The sequence below is a fragment of the Leptidea sinapis genome, chromosome 22 (genome assembly GCF_905404315.1).
Source record: "Leptidea sinapis chromosome 22, ilLepSina1.1, whole genome shotgun sequence".
Taxonomy (NCBI): domain Eukaryota; kingdom Metazoa; phylum Arthropoda; class Insecta; order Lepidoptera; family Pieridae; genus Leptidea; species Leptidea sinapis.
Genome location: NC_066286.1, coordinates 6,307,016 through 6,317,435, shown reverse-complemented (window position 1 = coordinate 6,317,435; position 10,420 = coordinate 6,307,016). Strand labels below are relative to the sequence as shown.

Here is a 10,420-nt window from a genome sequence, read left to right as displayed (position 1 = left end):
ATGTAAAGTGATCACCGTCGTCTCCATTCTTCTGCAACACCAGGCCAACAGGAGCATTGCCGGCCGTTAAAAAGGTGTACGCGTTTTTAGCTCATTGCATAGTTTTGTTGTTTGTGACAGAAAGTTCATTCAGAAACCTTTCTGTAGAGGAACGCAATATAATATCCAGATGGTTAGGATGATATCCAAGTTTGTGGCCTATGTATATTAATAATTTTGAAAGTTAAATAATATATGTATAAAAAGAGCGCAAAAAAAATTGCTGGGAGAGTTGCGCTTGCGCTGCTTCTTCTCTCTCAGAGCGCCATTTGTTTCCGAAACAGTAGTAGTATGTAGTATACTAGAAATGACATCAAAAAGAATACACTAATAAAATTTGAAAAACAAAATTTTATGAACGATGCGGGATTCGAACCCACGACCTCCGGCGTTCCGTGCCGGTGCTCTAACCAACTGAGCTAACCGTTCGAATACCGCCTCGTTATAAAATTCTGTTTGCTTTGAACTTCAACTTTTTCAACTCTCAGGTTGTGGCTTCATCTACAGGATCTACTTTACAGTTGATAACCTGCTCAACCCCAATATTTGCATATTAGGAAATTGACTTGAGATGTCGCTCTTGTAAATCAAAATTTTTGTTTTTCAAATTTTATTTGTGTATTAATCCTAGAAGTGAGGGTTATCACTTTAAAAACATAACATATTGATCAAAAAGAATGCTAAAGTAATAATTTTTCTTTTTGAAAATAAATGCCTTTTACGCCTTTTTATGCCTTTAATACAGCATGTATATAGCATATAATTATATGCATTAATATAGCATGTAGGATTGTAGGACTAAAGTAGAACTCACTGAGCACAAATTTAAGAAATATATTAAAGCTTCCTTGCCAAAGAAGGTTTACTTCAGTAATATTTGAAACAATAAATGTACGTAATTTTTAACGTTTATTATGTGAGAAACTTCTATGATATCGCGCCACGAAATAATTATATTATGTTGGACATTTTTTAAGCAAATTTATTGAAGTAGACGTTATTTTGCGGAAATCCATAAATATCCAATTGTTTCGAGTTTTCTTGAGTGTTCATCTCGCCAATATTCGTCTTCAAACAATTCGACACGTGTGTCGTCTCTACACGAGGCATACCTCCTGAGTATGTTCAATCGTCAAAGACTCTCGTGCCAGAGTTTCGAACAGTGGCGGAATTAACACTCAAGAAAACTCGAAACATTTCGATTTCTCTTTTTATTATATATATTATATAACGTATTGTTAAAATTTTTGTATGTTAATACACCTTTTATTTATGTATTGATAATCCCTACTACAATATTATAAATATAAATGTGTTTGTTTGTTTCGCTTTTGCGCCGGAGCTACTGAACCGATTTTATTGAAATTTGGTACAGCGATAGACTGGAGCTTGGGAAAGGACAGCTACATCTTATGCCGGAAATACTCATGGTTCCTGCGGGATTAGTGAAATTCACGTCGAAGAGCTATAACTATACCAATAGTTTTAGTTTGCCATGGCAATCTTCCTCGAAATAAGATTCATATAATATGTTGGAAATGGGAGCAATAACGGGAGCCAGAACTGGAATAGGACATGAGATAATCTTCAATTCCAAACTTGCTTATTATTTTTTAAAACCCTTTATCTACGCGGACGAAGTCGCGGGCTAGTTATTTTTGTAAAACACATACTTTTTAGTGTAGTAGTTATGGGTGTTCAATATTGATAGATAGATATGTTTCCATTTCCCGATCGGTATGGTTATGGGCTATTCCTTTTTCTGTTTATTTCGAAAGAATGTTAATAATAGAAAGTATCTTTATACAATAAAAGACAATGAGGTAATTGTGTTTGTGGAAAATGGCAGCTAGCCGAGCGATCACGGCTCTTCAAACAATTTCAGATTTTATTACTCCATCTCGTTGGATTTCATTTGAAATGAGATGTTTATTATTATAAATTATCTCTTGGAGCTGGGCTCGGCCATTATGTCCTCCATAAGATTTATTATTTTATTATTTACTTGTTCCTTTTTGACATTATTGCAATAATTTACTACCTCTTTTTATACATAAGAATTAAAGCGTTGATAATGAAGAGGACGCGATCTTCGAAATTCTATCCGTCAAATTTATTTGATAAAAATAAAAGGGTAATTTAAAATAATAAGATTGTACTGATCTGAAAGGAGTGTGATGATAGATTTGGGACTGACGTCTAGAAAAAATTTCGAAAATATATACAAAAAATTACAATTGTTATTTATACATTAAGATGGAAAAAAATATATCATTTAATTTTTCATTAATAACTCAAAAAGTCTTAATATTTTAGGAATTATGAATAAAGATCATTATAACGGAGGAAAATTCCAATCAAAATATTCCGAGTCTCGAACTCTTTCTGTATTACTTATAATTTTAATTCAACGTCGAAAATAGGTCGTCAGGTACACCATACCACCATATTTTTATAAGAAATATTAATTTAGAAACTTTAATGAATTAGGGTTGCATGTAGTGATAATAATTATACAGACACTTGAACAGAATAAATCCCCGGTGGAAGAAAAAAAAGCAATATGGACACACTTTTACACAAATTATCTTGCCCCAAATTATGCATAGCCTGAGGTATGGGTTTGCAACCCATAGCAACGACAACGATATATTTAATACGATATACTTACTTAAACATATATAAATTCATATAAACATACATGACTCGGAAACAAACAACCATATTCTTATAATGTTTGCACCTACTGGGATTCGAACCCGGGACCTTTAGCTTAGTAGGTAGGGTCGCTAATCACTCGGCCGTTTTCAATAACCTATCTATCTTTAGTTTAACTTACTACAGGTAGATAAATCTATCCTTTTACGCTTACTTACATTTCAATAACCTATCGACGTAAAGCATTGGACAATAACTATATTGGACATAACTATGGATATATAAGATCTTGTCATTAACGGCCGTTCCCAATATATTATCTACAGATAGAGATAAATTACTACCTTCTTCTGTAAGTAATTAGCTGTCAATAAACTGAAGCTGTCCCAATATACCAGATGAGTCATTCTAATCGCCTTATATTGGGACGCGTGAATTGTAATTTCCATACAAACATTTATCTCTCGTAAGCTATACATCGTCCCATTGACAGACAGCGTGTACGGATAAGGTGAGTTACCGTCGATACGTTTATTGGGACAGAAAAGTCGACAATAGTTACGATTTATATCTCAAGTAGGTAAGAGATTGACTGAATATTGGGAACGGCACTGACTTACAACCTATCAATAGGTAGCACATACAAATAATAGTATTTTATTAATATTAAAGGTAAAGGTTTGCATAAGAGGTGTATTAAATTAAATTTTTAGTTATTTGATACTTTTCAGTTTTTAAAGTCGGTTTTTTTAAACATAGTTTATTCTTTATTATTAGTTATTTTTTAATAACTTTATAATAAACTTTAAATAATGGTACCACAGTACACGTACCAGTTACTACACGGCTACATTATCCTAGAGATAACCTCGCTGGAACGTGAACCCCCTCCTGTTCCCCTTTCACCCCCTCGCGCTCGTCCTGTTGCGTTAGTACGGTTTGTAGTTTCATTACCGTTTCGTCATGTCATGATAATTTCGTGCTATCACCGCTTTGTTTTTTTTTTAAGTTTTGTGTTACCTTTTAACTTTTGTTGTTAATAGTTCTGTAGTCTCTGTTGTTCTATGTCGCTTTAACAGTTCTGCCAGAAAAGAAATACTCTTTGTACCTAAGCCCGATCTTTTAATTGATTTTTCGTCATAATAATAATAATAATCAACATCACTATACAACAATCAAGAATACAGAGAAATTAATCCCAGTTTACTTATTAATAATAATATCCTATAACGTGATGCTAGTTTTGCACACCGTAACAAAGCGACCATGTGACGTCATCGATGTTTGTCCAGAGATAATGTTACAAGTACCTTTTATGTAATTTGAAAATGACAAATATCAATACGTCTCTGTTGGACGCTTTGTGTTCCGTCAATTTGAGGTGATCGATATAGCCGCCGGTTTCTCGCAACTTTGAGATCTTTAATCCATGAAGTGAAACGTGAATGATCTTAAATACAATCTTCATCACTCAATTCAAACGAAAGTTAATTTTGAGTGTATTCAATGACAATATGTTGTGAAATGTCAGTATGTCGATCTGTTTACCAGTATATCTACAGAGTAACTAAGTAAATGTACTGAATGTAGCAATTCAACTATCATATAAAAGTGAAGCTTTATCTTTATATATATAATTCTTGTGTGCGTGTGTATGTCACTGAACTCCTCCTAGACGGCTGGACCGATTTTATTGAAACTTTCTGTGTGTCTTCAGGTGGATTCGAGAATGGTTTAGATTCACAATTGAACTACCTCCTGAACGGCTGGACCGATTTTGATGAGATTTTTGTGTGTTCCAGTGAATTTGAGATTGATGTGTGTCTTCGGGTGGATTCAAGAATGGCTTAGATTCCCAATTAAACTACCTCCTAAACGGCTGGACCGATTTTGATGACTTATTGTTTGTTTCAGTGAATTTGAGATTGGTTTAGATTCTCAATTACGTCCATATAATATAATTCTCCTGCTCATGTGTATGTTAGTGAACTCCTCCTAACGGCTGGACAGATTTTTCAAATTTAAGACGTGTGTACAGGACAACGTCTGTTGGGTCCACTAGTTTTCTATAAATTTCCAATCCTTTTTAATATCAATTAACACTACCATCGCTTCGTTAACGAATGGCGCGCTGAGAGAGAAGAAACAGCGCTAGAAGTTCTCTTAATAATCTGACTGCTTTTAAAAAAAAATATACTATACATTCTGCTGTGTTTATTGCTATTGTTATAAAATAATCATAACCTAGTCCCAGGTCAGGTTGAAAGCCGCACTGTGGAGGACCGCCACACATCCATCAGATGGTGGGGATGATTTGTTAATTTTTGGCTTGTCGTGCAAAGGTGGGAGTTCACCGGCAGGAATTAGGTCAAAGTGCAGGGCACTCCCCGTTAATAAGCATTAGAAGACACATAATGAAGCGACGTCTTTACGCAACACCAAGTGATCCAACCGTTCACAGAGCACTGGATATATTTAACGGACTTAATTGTAAAAGTGTAAATACATACCGCCTAAAAGCTATTTTGTATGTTATGAAGTCTACTAGACTTGTTATAAGCAATTCCTTAGTTCTGGTGTGGTAGCAAAATATATAGTTGGATAGACATTCTCATATTAGAGGGGTAGTGAGTCTTGAGGCGTAGTGGCGCAAAGGGTTATGTTGAAACCGCGAGGCGAGAGCTGGAGTGACGCGCAGTCGTCATTAAACATTCACAATACCTTCAGCATGTTGAGGAGGGAACAGTGTAGCGAGTGTCTAGTAGGAAGACACCGATCCTGGTCCAATATAAATTTACTTATATAATACTCATTTTTCTTGATTTTGTAATAAATTAAATTACTAGATTCATAAACGTATATTAATCTGAATGGGTAAGGAATCGTATCCCGGTCGGTAATCAATTTTTTTTAGTTTTCATGTCACCTAAATTGCGGCTACGAATTATCTATATATATAAAAAAGAATGTATGTTTGTATGTTACCTAATAACTCCTAAACTATTCGACCGATCATCTCAATGAAATCATTTGTAATAGATTCGTTGAAGCTCAAGTAAGGTATATGGCAAAACAACGTTTGCCATGTCAGCTAGTATATATTTATTATACATAAAGGCCAAGTTAATTTACATTACTGTACACGTAATATTTCTTCCAACAAAATCAGGTCAAATAATAACTATATTCAGTATCAATTAAATTTTATCATATTATGTACAGGTTATTTACAATAAAACAAACAAACAATCCTATCCTAGCGATATTGAGCGACATCTGTTTGATGCCGAGTAAATCAATGTAACATACATTTTATTAGATATAGCTGGAAAGTTATTTTGCAGATTGGGTCTGAATCACGGTCACGTAATTTGCTCGAAAAGAACCTGATGAGTTCGACATGCGACAATACGCCTTTTACTTCTTTTAATTGTGTTTATTAAAAATGGTTAATCCAATTTATAAATCAACCATAATATAATAGTAACTTATCGTATATCTATAAATTTCATTTTTTAGTTTACAACTTTAGAAAACTTACAGCTACGTAGATACATAATAAAAGTAATTTACAAGTTTTACAAATATAATTGCTATTTGTCAACATTATTAATTAAAAGTAAGTTCTACAGTAGTATTATTATAACCTTATTAAACTTCTGTGGATTTTGTGATGTTTTAAATTAATAATAAATAATATTAATGCAATATGCATAAATAATACTTTCCCTTAGTATTCATGAAATGTTGTTGTTTTCGTAATATTTTTGTGGGACTGGTGGTGGTGACTTTAACATAAAACTCTCTTTTGATGTATGATCGTCACAGAAGTCCTAATAATTATTTGGGAGTTGTTTTAATAATTTTAAAAGTAATGTCTGAAGAAAACTATTTCCATAATTTGCCTGTCGCTGCAATTTAATGTCGTTACTCGAAATAATTTAAGACAATAATGCCTTTAAACTTGGAAACCCAATAATTGTTGATTTTTTTTGTTTCAGGTAAGTCTCATAACCTAGCTACATTCAGGTAACATGTATGGTAGATGTCTATACTCATTATATATTATTTTTAGTTCTCGGTAGTTTAAGCAAATTTTTTAAATGGTATCGTGTAAGTATTATTGTTTTTGCAGCGCCATCTATTGAAATACGCTTGAACGACATCAACTCACTGTATCTAAATTTTTAAGGCCTGAGAGAGTACGATGATAAGCAAATAGATGGCGCATTTTCTGAACTAATATTTGTTCAGTAAAATAAGCGTTGCTCGAGGGGACTGTCGCGGTCGGTCTGCTATTATTGCGAGGATTGGTTGCTAAAACGTGCTGAAACTTTGCAGAAGATGGCGCTACCGTTGAAATCGATCGCTCTTTTTGATATTTTTTTATTTTAAATAATACCTCATTTTAAATAATATTTTTGGATCCAAATATTAGGTGTTACTTACTTAAATTAAAAAAATTAAAACTACATAATAAACAAACAAACTTCCAACTTGCACAAGCTTTTGCTGCCGTATACCGAGAACTTTTGAAAGACTTTTCCTCGAGGTGGAGATCGAAATCAACGTCCATTCTTATTATATTATTTCGATTAATTAAAACTGAATAAGCATGCCTTTTTAAGAAATAATTATATATTCACAATGTCCTTATAAATGAAATACAATAAATTGTTTATCTCTTCAATATGACGAAAGCATTCGGCTTGACTTCACCACGATATACGTCACAATGTTACCATGTGCTATTTTCGTGTGGTTTGACTTACAGCTGTGGTCTCTACTCTCTAGGCTACGTTTAATATTTCTAAATAGACTTAATTGAGGTTTTCTGCCATATTGTAACTAACTCTCCTAACATACTAAATGTTATGTTAATGTTTGTATTATTCCAAATGGTTGTCAAACAAAAAAGTTTAAAAATAATTATGTTATTACTATGTAAAGGGATTGTTCATAGTCTTCCAGTATTATTAAAGCATATTTTAATTGTTTATCACCAGTTTATCATCTTACTGTACCTACTTATGAATAATTTCATATAATACTAGACGAAATACAAACCGAAAATGTATAAAACACCAACTAGTCTCTTTGCGAATGAGAAAATGTCATGTGAAAGGACTCTCGAGTGAGGCACTTGCTCTTTGTCACCCCTGTCGCCCTGGTACTAGAAACACGCCGCACAATCTTTGTTTTACATTTTTCCCACAGAAGTACGGAAAAAATAACATAACTTGCACACACTGGGTAAATAAACAATTATATATTATGTTATCACAATATTTACTGTTCAATTTATGAATATTTTTTTATGTGTTTAATTTCTCCGTATCTATCTATCTATATACATAAAAATGAATTGCTGTTCTTTAGCCTCGCTAAAACTCGAGAAATGCTGCATCGATTTGGCTAATTTTGGTCTTGAATTATTTGTGGAAGTCCAGAGAAGGTTTAAAAGGTGACTACAAATGTAAAAGCTCGGAATTAAATAAAAACGATAATTTTTATTTTTCCTTTGTTGTGTCCCCCATCGTTCAGAATTCACATTAAAAGTATAGTTTAAAATGAATAATTTATTAGGATCGTTGTATCTTTCTCAGGAGGTAAAAAACAAACTTAATTTTAACTATAGTTGGTAGAATAACTACAGATGTCAACTATGATGGCAATACAACGTTTGCTGGGTCAGCTAGTCCTCAATAATTATAATTTGTAAAGCCAATGACATTCTATACATAGAACGTCATTGCGTAAACCTTAATCTTGAAGGTTTTAATCATTCTATCAACAATTTGAATAAATTGAGTATACATTTTATTAAATAAACTGCTTGTATTATATAATTTCTTTTATATTAGGGGCTCCATACTGAGACGAGATGATGAAAGTAAAGAATAAATCCACTTGCGCCTTGAAACGAGTATTGTATATGTTACATTGTTCAATGTAGAATGGTTCATATTAATATCAAATTAAATTCCATATTAAACAAGATGAGATGGGTAAATTCCACAGAGAGATAGAACAGCCTTATTCATTCTATTTTAATGATATTAATGAAAGTAAATTAGGTTCTTCATTTACAAAATATTTGCTTTTAAAGTATAAATATTCAAATGAATTATGAGCGCACAAGTGAGCGCTTTCATTTATTCATTAAGTTACTGCACTCTATGAAACCATTACTACTTGAATGTTTGAAAAAAAAAAAATTTGAGGATTGTATATAAATCAAAAAGTTATATTTTATGTCTTTAAAAAAGAAAGAAAAACAATTCGATCTGTTATACAAACCTAATACTATTAATAAATTCAAAAAGGTTATGGTATAAAAAAAAAGAATTCAATCTCTGGAGGCGCCGGGTATCGATCCCGGTACCTCTCGCATGCTAAGCGAGCGCTCTACCATCTGAGCTACGCCCCCGGTTGTTGGTAGCTCTGAATTTAACAAGTAGAACGTAAATGAATGTGCGCCGCAAGTTCGAACTACGTTATTACATGTTATATTGAGCAACTGGTTATCATATATATTATCCTCCTAGTTAGATGTTACTTTTATTATTAAGAGATTAGCTGTTGCCCGCGACGTCGCTCGCGTGGACGCTATAATGCACCAAAATACTGTGTCTGTATCTTGCGTTATATGCAGTCTTGTTTATTAATATTTGCACAGGATGCCGGGTAGATTATGGGTACCTTGCGGCAGCGGCGCCTAGTGAAATTACTGGGCAAATGAGTGTATGTTCATAGACACATAAGTGAATTTGCGAGAAACTGTCATAACCATAAGGTTAACACCTGGAACAGATATAAGCTTATAATGCCTACTACTCGGCTAAGTCGAGTTAGCAAGTCTTTTGTGGGGCGATGTATATGCTTTTACAACAGGATCCCAGAAAAATGTTCAAAACAAAGTATTACGTGATTCAAAAGAATTGTTAAAAAACGTTTGTGTGGTAAAGGTTACTATAACATAAATTACTTTCTTAATAATACCACAGATTGGGAATGGAGCGACCGCCCTCAGGCTATTAAATAATAAGTTTAATTGTACAATGTTATTTTGTTACTTTGTAAATGCTACTTTAATTGTAAAACATATTTTTGATGAAAAAATGCCCGCTGAGTTTGTTGCGCCCATTCTTCTCAGGCCTGAGGCATTCATTTTGGAATAACATCTTATGTCGCAAGGTGACGAGCACAATTGTATTTCCGCTCAGAATTTTGGGTTTTGCAAAAATCCTGAGCGGCACTGCATTGTAATGGGCAAGGCGTATCAGTTACCATCAGGTGAACGTCATGACCGTCTCGTCCCTTATTTTTATAAAAAAAAATATTAACGCAAAATTAAATATCAATACAGTTGTACCGATTTGCATTCTGCCCCAAAATCATACAGACCGTTAGTCTGTACACAAACAGACAAAATTAATATGACGTTATTTTTGGAACTTACAGCAAGTTTTCTTTCAAAATTACTCAACGTACAGTTTCATCATAATTGATCTTTGAAATGATTTAAGTAAGTATATTTGTTGTAATTAAAACTTAACTAGTTTTTTATGTTAGAGTGATTCTGGGAAGCTCTAGTGCCTTTTAATTAGCAGGAATGGTTGAGGAATGTTTTAATTTATAATTCTCCGCCAAGCAAACCTTTTAAGAGAAAAATAAACAAAGTAATTGAATGAAGAAAGCCCATCAGGATTGTAGATCTACG

General features: G+C 33.2%; 1 non-coding gene across 1 annotated transcript; it reads right to left on the bottom strand.

The window, feature by feature from the left end:
• Positions 1-9,054: 9,054 nt before the first annotated feature.
• Trnaa-agc (transfer RNA alanine (anticodon AGC)) lies at positions 9,055-9,127 on the bottom strand. The gene has a single exon. It is a non-coding gene; the product is annotated as a tRNA-Ala (tRNA).
• Positions 9,128-10,420: the final 1,293 nt, after the last annotated feature.